This window comes from Leptinotarsa decemlineata, unplaced genomic scaffold (genome assembly GCF_025532065.1).
Source record: "Leptinotarsa decemlineata unplaced genomic scaffold, Ldec_3_MD MMD2_tig00000882_RagTag_RagTag, whole genome shotgun sequence".
NCBI classification, from domain to species: Eukaryota; Metazoa; Arthropoda; class Insecta; order Coleoptera; family Chrysomelidae; genus Leptinotarsa; species Leptinotarsa decemlineata.
Genome location: NW_027412556.1, coordinates 13,168,325 through 13,186,075, shown reverse-complemented (window position 1 = coordinate 13,186,075; position 17,751 = coordinate 13,168,325). Strand labels below are relative to the sequence as shown.

At 36.1% G+C, this 17,751-nt stretch overlaps 1 protein-coding gene across 1 annotated transcript in view; it reads right to left on the bottom strand.

Annotated features, from left to right (window-relative positions):
- Positions 1 to 17,481, bottom strand: part of Dh44 (corticotropin-releasing diuretic hormone 44) — a 256,898-nt gene extending 239,417 nt beyond the window's left edge. Inside the window, exon 1 of the mRNA XM_074175049.1 lies at positions 17,337 to 17,481. The gene's annotated coding sequence lies outside the window, so the exon portion shown is untranslated. The remainder of the gene's footprint in view (positions 1 to 17,336) is intronic.
- Between the last annotated feature and the right edge of the window lie 270 nt (positions 17,482 to 17,751).

The following is a 17,751-nucleotide window of genomic DNA, read 5'->3' as shown; positions in this document are numbered from 1 at the left end:
CACCCCGAGGTAAGTATACGTCTCTCCGGCATCCAGATGGTGAAGGATGCTTCCATCTACGAGCTGCACATCCTCTCCGTAGTCCCCGCATCGTCCTCTTTTGAGATGAACCATTGCACATTTGTCTATCCCGAATTTCATACCGATAGCATGCGTGTACTCTTCCACCACCCTCAAGGACTGATGGAGATCCTTCTCTCCAGAGGCATAAAGTTTAAGATCATCCATATAAAACAGATGGGTGACCTTGTGCCTCCGGTTTCCGGGGGTACCACAGTTATACCCTCGAGAGTTTCTGAGCGCAACGGATAATGGCAATATTGAGATACAGAATAGAAGGGGACTGAGGGAATCACCCTGAAATACACCCCTTCTGAAAGTGACCCACCCTGTTTGGACTCTTGCTTGACCAGATGTTATGCTGAAGCGAGTTCGCCAAAGTGGTATCAGTTGTTCAATGCATCTCACTATGTTGTCGGGTACCGCAAGGCATCTGAGCAAATGCAAGATGAGCTCATGCGAAATTGTATCAAATACCTTACGGTAATCGATCCATGCCATAGAGAGGTTACGCTTATATTGTATCGATTCCTGCGTTACACATCTATCGATGAGCAGGTTCTCTTTACATCCAGCGACTCCTCTCTTCGACCCTCTCTGCTCATATATCCGTTCGAATACTCGGTCAACTGCGGTGAGTATTCGTGTGTATAAGATGCTTGTAAACAACTTATAACACGAATTCAAGCATGTTATCGGTCTGTCATTCTTAGGAATCGACAAATCTCCGCTTTTGGGGATGAGAACGGTCCGCCCCTCGACAAACCAATCCGGAATCGGCTGCTCTTCGTCCAGCCATAAGTTGAAAACTCTGGCCAGATGGCCAGACGTCCACTGCATTCTGCATCATCAGTGTCTCTACGACCACGTTTGAAGTCAGCAAACCAATATTCAATTGTTGTTTCTGATGGAGTGAAGTCCTTATAACACTCTTCAAGCCATTGCTTCGTTTGAACGGTTTTTTTTTCATCAAGAAGCAGTGTAAAATTAAAACACGAAATCGTTTTGAAAATAAAAAAGTAGTGTCACTCTCAGCATAATAACTAACAAACTTATGAGTAGAATATCATGAAATTTCAACAGGTCAGCACTAACTGAAAAAGCGAGGAATGCAATAAGACTAGCGTCATCAATGTGTTAGGCCCGAGACTCGTCAGCCCATGTAGTATGAGAAATGAAGATGTGTTGGAGTCATGTTTCGCCAGAAGTCCAATTATTGGTCGTACGAGAAAATATCTGTTTTGATATACTTCTGTTCAAAGTTTCAAAGTGGACGATTCACTGTCCTACCTCTAAGCTAATACTACTACTGATTTGACTATTTGAGTTGACAAAAGTTTGGCCATCAGTGGTGCCCTCAGTACCACACCGTCAGCCGCCATGGAGATCCTTCTAGATCAACTTCCTCCCACATTTTTCTGGAGAGAGAGGCTAGTTGTTGGTTCACAGATGGACCAAAAACACCTTCCGGTTCCGGTGCAGGTCGCAGAACCAGGACAGGAGATATCAACCTGCCTAGGAACAACCTATGCTACTGTATTTCAAGCTGAAATTTACGCTATTTGTGTGCGAAAAGATTGGAAGAATCTAACCTCATACACAAGTCAATGAAAATATTCTCGGACAGTCCCGCGGCGTTGGAAGCTCTTGGTTCCTACCAAGCAACGTCTAATTGGTAGCAAATTGCCAAAAGCGACTATACTCAAAAGGAAAACTTAACAGATTGTCTCTGGTCTGTATTCATGGCCATACTGGCCTGGAAGGCAATGAGGCTGCTGATTCCCTTGCAGAAGAGGTTACTGCAAGCAGCTTCATCGGACTAGAACCTGTCATTGGCATCGCTTCTAACTTTGCCAAACGAAGATTTAACACCTGGATGGCAAGAAGATATATGGACTTCTGGCAGAATCTTTCAGAATTGGCTCACTCCAAGGCGTTTATTCACCCTTCGAAGTTTGATACCAAAAAGTTGTTGGACTACAGTAGGGATGAACTATGATGTCTAACAGGCCTTCTTTCAGGTCACTGTCATTTGAATCATCATATGCAGATACTCGGACTTTCGAAAGACAGTGTGTGTCGCTTCTGTTTGGAAAATGATGAAACAGCAGAGCACATACTTTGTGCCTGTCCCGCTGGGGACCGAATCAGGTTTTTAGAATTCGGCAGAGCCCGTGAACAGTGTTTCAGAAATCTTCTTTTCTTTCTACATGTCTCCTGATTAAACACAGTTGATACTTTTTGTAAATGAAATTTTTCACTTCAGATTCTGGAAACAGAAAGTTGAAGAAAGTACCTTCCCAAAATCTTGAGATCTTATACTATTGGATTTCTTTTCAAGCTTTCATCTTGATTCTTTTACATTTTCCACTGAAATGAATTTATTATATGGAAGAATGAAATGGGGAGATCAAGAAAGTATCAGTACGTTTAGAACAGTATATTTCGAGAATGAATAAAAAATTAAGGTCGTACATTGGGGCAAATATTTGCCTTCGAAAGAGTTTCTAGAAGATCAATTTGGATTTTGCTCATTCCTACCAGAACTCACGTGGTAATCTCATTATACTATAGTGTTCAATAGTACTGAATGATTCGAATTTAATGAGTCTCTGAAAAATAGTCTCCTTTTCAACATTTACTATACTATGGTTCAAATGGATCTTCTCTCGGTATATTTTGTAAAAGACAGAATAAAGCGATTCCACTCGTGAAATGAGAAGCTAGTTCTTATGATTTTTCCTGCTGCTAGAAAACGAATGTGCTATCAATCAAATGTACTTTCGAATTGCATTTGTGTATTTCCATTAACTAAAATATCATTATGTTTGTCTGTGAGTAGATACACTATACTAAACATTTGATTTCGAAAAACCCATTCACCCTCCTTCCAGCTGATGGACTCTGAAATATCGGTCTCCTCAGAATTTGATTATCTTTCCATTGTTTACTCACGCTAATTTTGAAATTAAATCGAGGAAAGTAACTTCTCTCCATGCAGCTCTCATCAAATATATTAGTTTGAAACTCTGTCCGATATAACGAGAAAATAAATTAATGTTCGTCTGAACTTTATACAACAATTGCAATATTATTTTTGGCAACTTCTTCTCTCAACGCGTTAGAAAGTTGGACTGTTACTGAACAAATTAAGTATATTACTTACATTTAACTGCAATGAATAGATATGATGTGGCGGAATTGCTTAATTAGCGTGAAATTGTTGCAATTAAAAGGGGATTGAAGATTTACCTGTAAAATTGCCGGAAAGTCGTATAATTTGGCAACTCCCCAATTGGGGGTTGTTCTTTCGAGGAACCTCCCAGGCTTCGGGTGTTTTGGCAATTTTCAGAATAAAAAGAAAATGTGAAACGAGGTGTTTATGATTGATGAAGCGCGAGTAATCATTTTCGTTGTCTGAACTAAGTAATACTATAAAAAGGAAGGATTTATTTCAGTATTTGCACGAGTATTCAATAACATATGACTTGAAATAAGAAAAACATTTGAATTGAAGGGGTTATATTTTTTAGGAGTGATTAATTTTTGGGAAAGAATGTTTTTGGCTTTCTACTACTCCATCTTGATACAAAAAAAGAAGGATGAGGAAGTCTTCCAAAGAAAGGAAGGAAGTAACTCTATACATGGATGTGTAGATCATGCAAAGAAGTAACTTTCAGACACAAACTGAAACAGCTCCTTTATTTATAAATATTGAATTATACGGAAGAAAAAATTCTTTCGAAACAAATACTTCTATATGAACACTGAATTATACAGAAGATACTTTTCTCTACTCAGTTTGTATTTCAAACAGTTTGTGTCTGAAAGTTCTTTGCATGATCTACACATCCATGTATAGGGTTACTTCCTTCCTTTCTTTGGAAGGCTCCCTGATCCTTCTTTTTTTGTATCAAGAGGGAGTAGTAGAAAGCCAAAAGCTTTCTCTCCCAAAAATTAATCACTTCTAAAAAATATAACCCCTTCAATTCAAATAAAATTCCTCTTGGCTGGCATTGAATAAAATGGATGAATGAATGTCATTACGATGTCATCGATGACATAAGCCGATCAAGCTTATTCCGTGACATTAAAAAATCGTAATTCATGAATGAAGTGTGTGTATTTTCTATAATGTTATCCAATTTGGTACTGAAGAGCTTTAGGGCAAGTGTCTTAAGGCGAAACATCGGTGTATACCAGTGAGGATGGCAGTGTTCTATGTAAGTGCAATTTTTATTCCACAACGAATGTTTGAAATACAAACTGAGTAGAGAAAAGTATCTTCTGTATAATTCAGTGTTCATATAGAAGTATTTGTTTCGAAAGAATTTTTTCTTCCGTATAATTCAATGTTTATATGAAAGTAGCTGTTTCAGAAGGACTTTCTTTCAGTTTGTGTCTGAAAGTTACTTCTTTGCATGATCTACACATCCATGTATAGAGTTACTTCCTTCCTTTCTTTGGAAGACTCCCTCAACTGCATGAATGTTATAATATTGGTCTGCTAGATTGAAGTGTTCATCTATTTCGAAACTTTGTACCTTCGAGTTTGGTGCTTACGTCAGAGGTTGAGTCATGTTTGAAGATCATCAGTGTTATTATTAGATTGACTGGTGCCTCAGCTATACTTGTTTCCTTATAAAGTCAGTAAGTTTGGCGCATGTTAGGCATTACAGTCCATCATCACCTGTCAAAAGTTCCATTTTCAGATGATTTAACAATAAGCTTTGCACGGACTGGTTATTAGTCATATTAGGAAACGCTAGTTGAAGTTCCAGTAATTCACATTCGTTTTTGCTACCTCTTGGACATTTACTACAAAGTGAACAGGTGAAGATTCGTCCAGCAGCAAAAGATTTACAAACACAAGACGAGATAGACTGTACGGAGTATTGATTCTGCTATATTTTAAGAAGCGATTTGACAGGTACATGTAATGAAATTAACAAAAAATAAATAATAATTGCACAAAGAAACTTTCCCTCGGTTATCTTAAAGGTGCGGTTTTGTTCCATCCTTTGCTTATCCACTCACAAGCGATTTTGGTGAAATTGGTGACACGTGTGAATCGTTGTATTTGTGCCACGCGCCATTATACGGGTGTCTGCAGTATGCTGTATAAGGTCCTCTGTTAGTAGTCCCACTGTGATTTAAAAGTGCATATAGATTATAACAACAAATTGTCCATATCCAATCCTTCTAGAGGAAATTCGATGACATCATTCAATTTGCCTCTACTTTCCGTTGGAGAGAATCTTTTTAAATGTATCACTAAAATATGGGGAAACTTGTGGATTGATAGGGACTTTGTGCATTTTTTCCTTTCCTTGCGTTTCCTTTCTTTGCATATTTGAGAATATTTGACAAATAGTACTTCAAGCCAACTTGATTACTCATAATAATTCTATTTCATCGAATGTAACATATTTTTTTCCAACGGCATTAATATGACCCTCTTTTATTTTCTGTTCTGTACAAAAACGGCTACAATGTTATCACTATAACAGACATAATTTCATTCACAAAATAAATACTAGTGATATAGCTCCAAGATATAAACCTATCGTTTTGTAAATTAATACCAAATAGCTCAGTGGTATTAAGTGAGTGATACGACAGGATGATCATGAGTTTCGCGCAATTTTTTTTGCTGTTTATAACAAAATATTGTCATTCGTATAAGTAGCAAAATTCGGTGTTCGGACAGTCATGGGGTTTTATTTGCCAGAAGAAAGAAATTTTTTGTACTAATAAAAGAAAGAAATATTTCCACATAATTTACTCATTTTCAACTTTAGGAAGAAAGGTGATTTGAGCTTTGTTGTTGAGAATGTTACTACTAAAATGCATGATGAAATATGGGGTGTTTCATTAAAAAATACCATTTTTGGAAATATTTTGAAAACGTGACTGTAATTTTTTTTTGTTTTGACATCGAGAAGGCCATTAAGAAGGCTACTTACTAGTTTGCTCATTCAACCGAATTCGTAGCATCAACAATAACAAAGTTGGCAATGGTGCCGACTCAATTTGGAACACCCTTTATATATTCTCTGATTCTCGGAAAAACAAATATTACCAATTCAAATTCGAAAAGTTTGCCACTCTCAACGATCCTATGAAGTAGGATCCCTCAAATGCCTGCAAAACAATTTCCCCGGCTAATACTACGATTTGTTTCTTCACAGATAAAATTTTTGCAGGAGTCCAGCAGCAGAATCTCGCCGAAATCATCAAATGATCTAGAGCCCAATGTCGGAGTTTCACTTCTTGTCAAACTTCTCATCAAACCCAACTAAGACAGATTCGACAGATACCTTGTTTTATTTACGAAAGGTCGTCGATTTCTGTTATCAGAGCTTTATACTTTATCAACATTGATACAACATATCGAAAAACAAACTTCATCCAAACAGCTCTACCGCATATAAGAAAGTTTCATCTGAAATAGGATCTCTCCAACTGCATTGAGTACTAACAGATTCGTCTCGTTAACAAAGCCATAAGCGAGAAAGAAACACATTTCTCAACGTCGCTACGCAGTACGATCTTGCAAATGCCTGCCAGGAAACAACTACTTTCTTGGCTGATGCCACGGCAGGCTTTGACACAAATATTCGAAATTAATCAAGATCCGATGTGGCATTAGCCTGGAAAACATTGGCATTTGTCAGATCCTACGATGTAGGTACGTTGAAGAGGTTTCTTTTTTTATTTTAATTCGAAATATTTGTATATTATTCAGTGATTCGTTGCCAACATAGAAAAGCAAATTTATTGCCATATTAGGACTGAGGAAAACCAATCCCATCAGCAGACGCGCTGAATTTCTTTCAAATGATTGTTTTTTGGTGTCGGAGTCGTTTTCAACTTTCGCAATCAGACACAGATATTATCCCGCCAAAAAGTAGACAGTAAACAGTCATAATTGAGTACCTACCTGAGGGGCAGATTTCGTTTTAATTAAACGCCGATTAAATTTGAGGCCGGCCAAAACGGGAGCGGTAATTAAGTCTTTGACGGGTTTATTGCGGTGTTAATAAAGTTCTCGTAGATGTATGGTGGCCCCTGCATACGAAAATAAAAGATGAGCAGTGGTTTTCGAAACAGCATGTCATTCTTATCAAGCGTGTTTGAAATATCGGTTGAATTGTCAAGGCATCAGTTGAACACTAATCTTGGGTATTCAATCGGGATCACTTCCCTCTAGTTACGAACTTTGATTTCCAGATAAATATTTCTATTACCATAAAATTGAAGAGAGAGTTTTTTGGGAAAAAAATTTTTAGCGTTCTACTTCAAAAAACGTGGAAATCTTTCAAAGAATGGAAAGAAGGAAAATTACTACAATAAAAACTTTTTACAGAGGTCTGTGGCACGTGTTCAGATATTTCTTCCAGATGAAATCTAGAAGAAAATCCATTTTGTAACTACTTTCACATTAATATTGAATTACTTTCTCGCATTCAGTTTGTAATCTAAGCAGCTTTTATTGAACTGAAACAGGATTCTTCCAAAGGAACGCTACACAATGTGATATGGGAAAGGGTACCTATCAATATGAAACTTCACTTTGATGAAATAGTATCATCCTTTATGGTGTACTTTGAAATTTCGGGGCAAAACACTTGTCTTATCTTCTCATCAGCACTATTTCGAAAAACATTACAAGACGATTCACACGTTTCGTTCATGACATTACACCAGAAACAGTCGTGAATTGAATGAATGAAAACCAATCGATTAGAGTTTTTTACCAATGTAATTTTCGAATAATGTTTCAAACCATTGTAATCAAGACAAAATTGAGCACATTACTCTGCAAACCTGATACGGACGTGCAGTTCAAACACTCAATGTGATATATTTTATATTCTCATTTTGACACTTCATTTTGTTTTATGACATGAAAAACATGTTTGTTTTTTTCATAATGATATTTAAAATCATCAATCTAGTAACACAGCAAACTTCTACAGGAGTTCATTTGTTAATGACTTTTCTTTTTCCTGGGCTTTTATAGATTACAACATTAGACTAGTATCGGCAATGAGCAAACAATAGCTTGCTGAAGAGAGATAGCATAATTTCTGTCATGCAGGCTCCGAAGATGGTCTTCTTGGATGTGAATTGAAATAAAGCCCCTTATAAAGTTGTTTTAAAGGTTTTGTCCGTTTTATTGTTATGTGTTTTTCGAAGCTCCATATCTCAATGAACATTCATTATTTTATGTCGTGGTGTTTTCTGATCGATAGAGAATTTTGTACTTTCTTTTCAATTTTTTTTTTGCTTCTTTTCAGCTCATATTTTTCTCTACGAATTCAAATTGAACCGAAGCGCTGCCAAAATAGCTCGAAAAATCAACCATGCATTTGGCAATGGCATTTGACAATGAGAAAATATCTGGCGATTACCAGGAAAATCCCAGGCTCAACAGTAGGATTTCTGACTGACCACTGTCAATGAACGCATTGTCCGACAATAGTTTCCTAAACTTTTTTCCGGAGATTTTAGCCTCGAAGATGAACCCCGAAATGGTCGACTGAGGGCGAAAGAACTGGGCGTCAGCTTCCATGCGGTTTTTGATAGTTTAAAACGTATCGGAAAGGTCAGAAATCTTTTGCGCAACAAAACGATCCTTTTTTATCGGATCGTCACGTGTTATGGAAAGTATTATCCTTTATGGTAACAGGAGACGTTCAGAATAGTGATTGGACACCGATGAGCCACCCTGGCACTTCTTAAACGCAAAAATCCATCATAAAAAACAATGCCGGAAAGAAAGTTCTGGCAGAAACATAACAATCTGCAGTTATAGTAGACGAGGCCTATTAGCCTTGAACAAAAAACGTGTTACCTCAGGGCTAGCACTAGAGTGCCACCAAGATTTAGCCAAAGCCTCGATATATAATAACATCATCCTGAGGTGAGTTACAGGGCACAACAGGAGTCGGCATTGCCGACTCTTCAGCCAAGGAAGCAGCTGAACTAAAAATTTTAGGACCTAGTGACACCTACGGCCTGATGACTTCAACAATTGCGGAACTAGCCAAACGTCACTCCCATGCTCAATCCCTTAAGAGATGAGATGGAATCAAAGGATGCAGTGGTGCCAGGATCACCCTGGGCAACCCTAGGAAGCTAGCGCTGAGGAAATATCTGGCGATTACCAGGAAAAACCTAGGCTCAATAGTAGAATTTCTCACCGACCACTGTCAACTAAGGAAACACCACCATAATATGGGGCTAGTGGACACACCTCTATGCAGGACGTGTGAACAGGAAGATGAAACTGTTAGCCATGTCATATGTGAGTGTCCGGAGTTATCGTCAATAAGAGAGTCTGTGTTTGGCGAGTCTTGGCCCACACCTGCCGATATAAAGCAAATGTCTACCAGTGACCTGTCCACCTTCTTGGAAAGGACAGGATTGACGATGACCTAGGAGGACAACTCCTCGGGAGTATGTATAATGGGTCACATGTGGCCTGAGTACTGTGGGCCTACACTCACCCTCCCTACTCTACAGATACAGAGGGGTCCGGTCCTGATACACGACAACGCCCGCCCGCACGTTTCATAAATCACCGTCGAGATTCCGTCTCACCCACCATATTCTCCACACCTCTCGCCTACCGATTACCATCTTTTCAAACACTTCAATAACTCTCTCACCGGTAGAGTATTCGCCAATCAGGACTGGGAAAAAACTGCCTTCATCAACTTCATCGAATTGCGAGCACACAATTTCAATGCTGACGGAAATAATCGACTCGTATTACGTTGGGTAAAAACACTGATTCAAATTGCGCTCATTTCGATTGAACTGAATAAGTATTCACTGGGATATCACAGTTTAAAGTTGACTCATAAAAAAGATAACTTTTGAAACAACCTGATACAATAACACAACACTGAAATCAAAATATAAAGCGTCAGATTCTCAAATGCCACAAAAACAAAACAGAAAGACAAGTTTTGAGGACCAGATTTCGATGATACCCAACGAAAAACAATTTTTACCTTTTGTTACTCCTTAATATAGATAGAAAGATCTCAGTTGTGATTAGTATTCAAATTTATAAAAGCTGTACAAAACTTTTTGACGAATTTACCTCACTTCGAGTTTGTTTTCACTTTTCTAAGATTTTCACATACATCCTTTTCAACTGAAAGCATTAGTATTTCAAAAAGTGTTATATGACCCCCTGAAACTTTAGCCTGGTCTATAAACATACTGCAACAGATGATTAACATTTATAGCTTATGAATATAGAAATATAATTATATAATTTAATTTCCAATTTTCACAAATATACTATAAAATATTGGCATATGTAAAACCACCACTAATCTGTTTTTCTGTCTTCACAAAAGGATTTTATTACTGGTACTAGCAGATATGTCTCGTGTATCTCAAGTAGATAATAAAATTTATTATATATTGACATTTCGAAAAACCCAAAGCAATATATTTTCGAAGAGAAATAAATGCAAGAAGTTTCTGAGAATGATATTGCATGCAAAAATAATGGTTTTTATCAAATTGAAATTTGAAATCTGATATACTTATAATTGATATCAATATTTCCAGATACACTCCTGTGTTCACAGAAAAAACATTCGTGGATTTGTTACATACTTTTGACCAAAGAAAGATACGATATTAAGAAAACGGTTATTACAGACATGACTGAAAATCCAAAATGAGCACTTTTGGATTTTCAGGTGATTGGGACAAGTGCTTGTTTCGGATTTATTCTAGGACATGAGTTCCAGTTCTACCATTCATGACTAAAAATAATTGATAGTCAAACATGGTAATTCGTGTTCATTTCAACAAAAACTCTGAAAAATCATATGATGGAATTCAAAAAGTCGGAAATTGCGTTAATCGTAACGAGCTATTGAAACTCGATACAAAGAACATGCAGCAAATATCCAAGGTTATAGACTAGTGATGTAATTCGAATTTCCACCACTCATTAGATCCCACTAGATCTCCAGATATGAAGTTTTTGAAGGAAATTGGAAAATAGGAAAGCTAAATAATCATTCAATTCATGTGAAATGGCCAGCACGTTCACCTGACCTGACTCTTCTGGACTCTCATTGTGTGGCTCCAATGAAGACAAGGTATTCGATTCAACTTCTGTAATACCACAAATGCTGAATAAATGGCAGAAAAATACCCGAAAAATTGCCCGAGCAAATATGTGTTTTAGGAATGATGGACGGCAATTTGAACATTTAGTGGGGTATCTTAACGACGAAGATGGTTAGGAGTATTTTGACATTGATTTCTTCTGTTTATTACTTGCTATAATGCATGTTCTTCCGATATGAGGACCTGCGATTTTACGATTTTTTTCAGTAACGGTAAAGTTTATAAAAAATTTCATATAACTTCAATTGTACTGTAAAAATCGATAACTTTTGAAAAATCTAACTTCATCAATACCACAGACAAACATTGAAATGCATCATCTATATCAGAGATATGGTATACGTCACATCCTGCCTCTTGATCGATCTTATTATGAACTATTGCATTGCATTATCATTGAAAAATCTCCGAAATTCATTTTTCGGTGAATGAACTGGTTTATATCGCGCATATTACATGTATGCAGTATACAGTGTGTCCAAGATAAGGATCCTAAGCATGGGAATCTCAGTACCTGTTGGAGATACAGCTTAGGTTAAATTAGGAAAAAGTTGTGTTCTTCAGAGCTTATTTACATGCCGTTTAGAAACTTGAAGAATTTTCATGGCCTACTGAGATATTTGGGAAAAACGAGAATTTGACAATATCAATTTTATTTTTTTCTGACTTTATTTGAAAAGATATCAAAAAACAAATAACACTTTTTTATTGGCACTTTTAAGGTACTACATGATGGTATTTTTAGATTTTATATCCGACGTTTCGTTTTCAAGAAACCATCATCAACTTTATTTTTTTAAATAGCCCGAAAAAAAAGTACACCGTGTATCTGATTCCATTTTTTATTACAAATTCAACGATGTAATACATGCCATTGTTTTCTTTTCAGTTTAAGGGAAAATTGCATTTTTTCTATTTTTAAAATGTATTTTTAAGTAGGTTAATAATGATTTTTTAAAGTAATGAAAACAACAAAGAAATTAACGCATTTTTTATTTAATTCAAAGGAGGTGTTCAAACAGGTTTCCGTTATTTTCCAAACATAAGTATGATCTTCTAACTGTAGAACTTAAAACATCACGTAACATCTCTGGTGTAATACTGTTAAATGCGACAGTTACACATTCTCGTAACTGCTGTTCAGTTTCAAAAGAATGTTGGTAAACCCGGTTTTTAACAAAACCCTATATGAAGAAGTCCAGAGGAGTTAAGTCAGGGGATCGCGCTGGCCAAGACACTTCACTAAAGGTTCCAATCTACCTTCCAGGAAATCGCTGCGAAAGATACTCTCGAACTTGTCTAGAATTATGTGCAGGAGCACCGCCTTGTTGAAACCAACAGTTATTGACCTGTGCCAGAGGTAAATTATCTAAACAGTCTTCTACATAGTTTTGCAATAAATGATGGTATCGTTCGGCGGTCAAACGTATAGTAAAAAACGGACCTAGTATTTTAGTTCCTAAAATTGCACACCACATATTAAACCCAAAACGTTCTTGATGTCTTGATATTTTCTTAACACGCGGATTTTGCTGAGCCCAGTAATGCGTATTGCGGCGGTTGAAGATACCATTATTAGTGACCATACTTTCGTCAGACCATATTATTTTTGAAGGGAAATTATAATCTTCTTCACACGCGCGTGTATACCATTCGCAAAAATTTCGGCGCCGTTCGAAATCCCCTGGTTTAAGTCCTTGGCAAATTATAAATTTATAGGGGTGATATCTATTTTTACGCAAAATAAATTGAGCTGTGGATTTGGTTACTCCTACATTATTTTCGATTTGCCTAGTTGATATTTCAGGGTTCTCAACAACGGCTTGTAAAACATTATTTTGGGCTTCTTCTGAAGATTCCTTTTTTCGAGATAAAACAGGCTTTTTAAATGAACCATATTCTTTTAAATTTCGAGCCAGCTCTAAGAAAATGGACTTACATGGCTGCTTTCTTTCTGGATATGTATTAAGATACATTGCTGCTGTATTTACAGTATTTTTGTGGCACAAAATGTAGCACGTTAGCATGTCAAACTTTTCTTCATGGCTATAATGCTCACCCGGCATATTCGACGATAATAACACAATATTATCTATTCAACAATAAACAATAATAACGACAACAGTAACAATAACTCTAAAAACAACAACTCGACAAACAGGCTAACAACAACGACAATTACTATTTTATCGTGTAATTAAATAATATTTGACAGGCTCGGTGACAGGTATTTACGTCAAAGCATTTGTTTGCAACGCCTACTTGAAGATTTTTTTAAAAATAGAAAAAATGTAATTTTCCTTTAAACTAAAAAGAAAACAATGGCATGTGATACATCGTTGAATTCGTAATAACAAATGGAATCAGATACAGGGTGTACTTTTGTTTCGGGTCATATAAAAAAAATATAAAATCTAAAAATACCATCGTGTAGTACCTTAAAAGTGCCAATGAAAAAGTGTTATTCGTTTTTTGATATCTTTTCAAATAAAGTCAGAAAAAAATAAAATTGATATTGTCAAATTCTCGTTTTTCCCAAATATCTCAGCAGGCCATGAAAATTCTTCAAGTTTCTAAACGGCATGTAAATAAGCTTTAAAGAACACAACTTTTTCCTAATTCAACCTAAGCTGTATCTCCAACAGGTACTGAGATTCCCATGCTTAGGATCCTTATCTTGGACACACTGTATTACTAAGAATTTTGGAAAAGATTTCGGTTTTCTATATAATTCAATGTTTATTTGGAAGTAGCTATTTCGAGAGGGTTTATCTTTCAGTTCTTGTCTTCTTTGCATGACCTTCTCATCTTTGTATAAACTCACTCTTTTAAAGCTGATTACTTCCTTTCTTTCTTTGAAAGATTCCCACATGTTTTTGTATGAAGATGGAGAAGTAGAAAGCCAAAACCTTTTTTTCCCAAAAATCAGTATTTTCTAAAAATATCCCCCTTTTCAATATAAATTGTTAGGATGTTTAAAATATTTACAAGTATTGAGCATTCATATTAAAATCCATCAGTATTATAACACTCATGTAGGTGTGAAGTGTTCGTCAATAATATCTAACAAGCAGCAACACATAATTATAGATTAATCAATATTCAAGTCACAGATACATAGGTACATCAAAATCTTCTTCAATACAATTGTGACCAATGAGGTTGTTGCGGAATGATATTGCTACACCCTAGTTCTTGAAATTTTCCTACCAATTTATGATGCACTGTTTGGAACCTTTGGTGTAGTAATGAATATTACTGGAATTTTTTCTCAACACCAAATCGTTATTTTTAACACCTCGACACGTGTTTCGATCACCAAGTGATCATCTTCAAAGAGGATCATCTTCCTCTTTGGATCATCTTCCTCTTTGAATCACCAAGATGATCACCAAGTGATCATCTTCAAAGAGGAAGATTGAAACTGGTTTAGTCTTCCTCTTTGAAGATGAACACTTGGTGATCGAAGACGTGTCGAGGTGTTAAAAATAACGATTTGGTGTTGGGAAAAAACTCCAGTAATATTCATTTCCTACCAATAGCTACTTCCAACATAGCGTCAGCTAAATAGTAGTAGTAGTATTTATTCATCTTTCAGATCATAATGGTATTAAAAATGTCAAAAATGTATGAATACATTACGTCATTTGGACGTCAACATGAAGGTAACAAAATCAACGATTTTTTGGGTATAAAGAAACAGATACACATTCTAAGATAAACAGTGTGTAAAAGCCAAATGCAATAAATTCATTATTTCGGATACAGTACATATTTTAACAAAATCCTGAAAGACATCAAATTTGAGTTATAATTTGACATACTTCAATGGAAAAATCCTACCCTTACCTCCAACCCCCTTCGAATGACAGGCACAACCCCCAATTTTTTAAATGGGAGGTATAGGCTTGTGATACATCGTTTGAAAGGTCTCTTCATTTTCTGTTCAAAAATGTTATCGCTTTCAAGTTTATTGCAAAAATTAAAATAAAATAAATTAAAATCATGTGGTTACCGAAATTCGATAAAATACACTCAAAACTTATTTCATGTTGAAGTATTGATAATAAGAAAGTGAGCAAAAACCATTGCAATGTTCTTTTTAGATGGTATCCTTTAAAAAACTGTAAATAATTTCCGTCGCAACGTTAGTTTAAAACGCCTTATCAACTTGTTTTGTATGTAACTTAAATTAAAATACTGACAACATTAGTTGTCAGTATTTCAATTTCGGTTTAAAGTACGTTAACTTCAAGTCTGAGGTAAAACCCGAACACAGGAAGTTAATGTCCGGCAATACTTCGATGCAATATTTTCCAATCGGTGGATAGAGAGGCGAGGATCGATTGAATGGCCAGCGCGATCACCTGATCTTTCATCATTAGATTTCTTTTTATGGGAATATGTAAAGAGCAATGTGTACAAAACTAAACCTTCAGATTTGAATGACTTAAAAGAACGATTGACGATTGCGATTATAGGTCGGTCACGCCTGATATGTTAAATAATGTTAGAAGACAGTTTTATTTGAGATGAGGGTGTTGAGATGAGGGGATGTTGTCAAGACGTTTGCGGTGAACATTTCGAACATCTACTTCGTTGTCATCCATAGTTATTTTTCGTATGCTACATTTCATTACGTTTTGCATTACATTTTAGTTTTTGGTAATTAAATGATTTTAATTTATTTTATCTTGATTTTTGCAATAAATTTGAAAGCGGTAACATTATGGAATAAAGAATGAAGAGACCTTTCAAACGATAAATCACAAACCTCTACTTCCAATTTGAAAAATTGGGGTTCGAAGAGAGTTGAAGCTGGAGGTGACATTTTTACGTTGAAGAATGTCAAATTATAATTTACAGTTGACGTGTTTCGGGATTTTTCTTTAAATATGTACAGTAACCGAAATAATGAGTTTATTCCATTCGGCTTTTACACACTATAAATTATCTCTTAAACAACGTTATATAACCATACATAGTTAAAAAGTTTAACAGATACTCAGACATCCCTTTGCAGCAACTTATCTAAGCTATAATATTTCCCGTTTGTCAATAATTCTTCGATATGGCTCTTGATAGATACTATGTGTAGGCCCTTGACATCATGTGGCAATGAATTAAAAAGTATAGTGCCGTTATTTAAGAGATTCCTTGAATGTTGTGTTTTGGGATGATTAACTGTTTAGTTTATGTTGCATAATTATGAGTGCCTGACTCGTGATTAAAATTGACTATGTTGTATCTAAAATGAAGCAGAGCTTTATAAATATAGATGCAGGGTAGAGTTGATATTTTATGTTCTGAGAATAAAGCCCTACAGCTATATCTCGGTGCTATGTCAAATATGATCCTGATTTTTTTTTGTAGAATGAAAACGCGTCTTGCACCAATAGAAGACCCCACATTAGTATATTGTGAGCCAAATGAGAATAGGCCGAAGAATAATAGACCATCTTGATGATAAAATGAATTTTGAAAAATAAGAAATAAAATTTTCTAGTTTTTTTTTGTACTTTTATTTGTGAATAATGTTACTGCAGTTCCGTCCTATAAGGACATTTTCAAACAATTACAATAAACTCCTCATGATAATGTCCTTATAGGACGAAACTGCAAGAACATTAGTTACAAATAAAAGTGGTAACAAAACGTAGAAAATTTATTTCTCATTTTTCATGATGCGTTTCTACCACGTACTAACGGCTACATCCATCAATTAACTATAATGAATTCTGTTACACTACGTTTCAGTCAAACATAAAAGACTAATATTATGACCAGACATCGTATCAATAAATGAGCTATCTTGTTGATTTTCATTCATGCACTGTATTCAATGACAGAACCAATGGATAAACCATCTTTTCGTGAAACTAAGAATAAAAATTGTCGAAAAACTTATGTGACCTTTTTTGTTGATAATTTCGAATACTTTTGTGGTAAAAAAAATTATACCACTGCTATTCGTTTCACGGTTGATCGAAGTGAAAAATCATCTGTTTGGAGACTTTCCAACTCTTCATATCCAACTTAACGCCTGTTACCTTTATTCACGCCTTCGTAACATTCACAACATCGAACAGAGATTTCGAAAAACTCACCTTCTCAGCCTCTGGAAATCAACAGGTAGTCGCTCTTCCTTGACTAGCACTGTCTTCCCGAGTATTACGTATTCGCTTTCCCGACAGTCGGTTATGCTTCAGTGCCACTGGCAGAGAGGACGCGGCTTATGAACGTCGAGACGCCGGCCGAGCGTCTTTATAAGGTGCGGTGACATGCGCGTCGCAAATCTTCTCGCTATTTGACGCTGATGGCTTTCGACGGACGTCGAGATTGACCACTTGTTAGCCTGGTGAGGTGATGGTTCGACACTCGATGTCTTCTGGGTGAAGTGCAAACAGAAACCTGGAGATGCAAGAGGGCATGAAAAGATACGTTCACTAATATCTAGATGAGTTTTGAATCATGGAAATACTGGCCCGTTACTTGATGAAAATTAATAACACTATTCTTGAT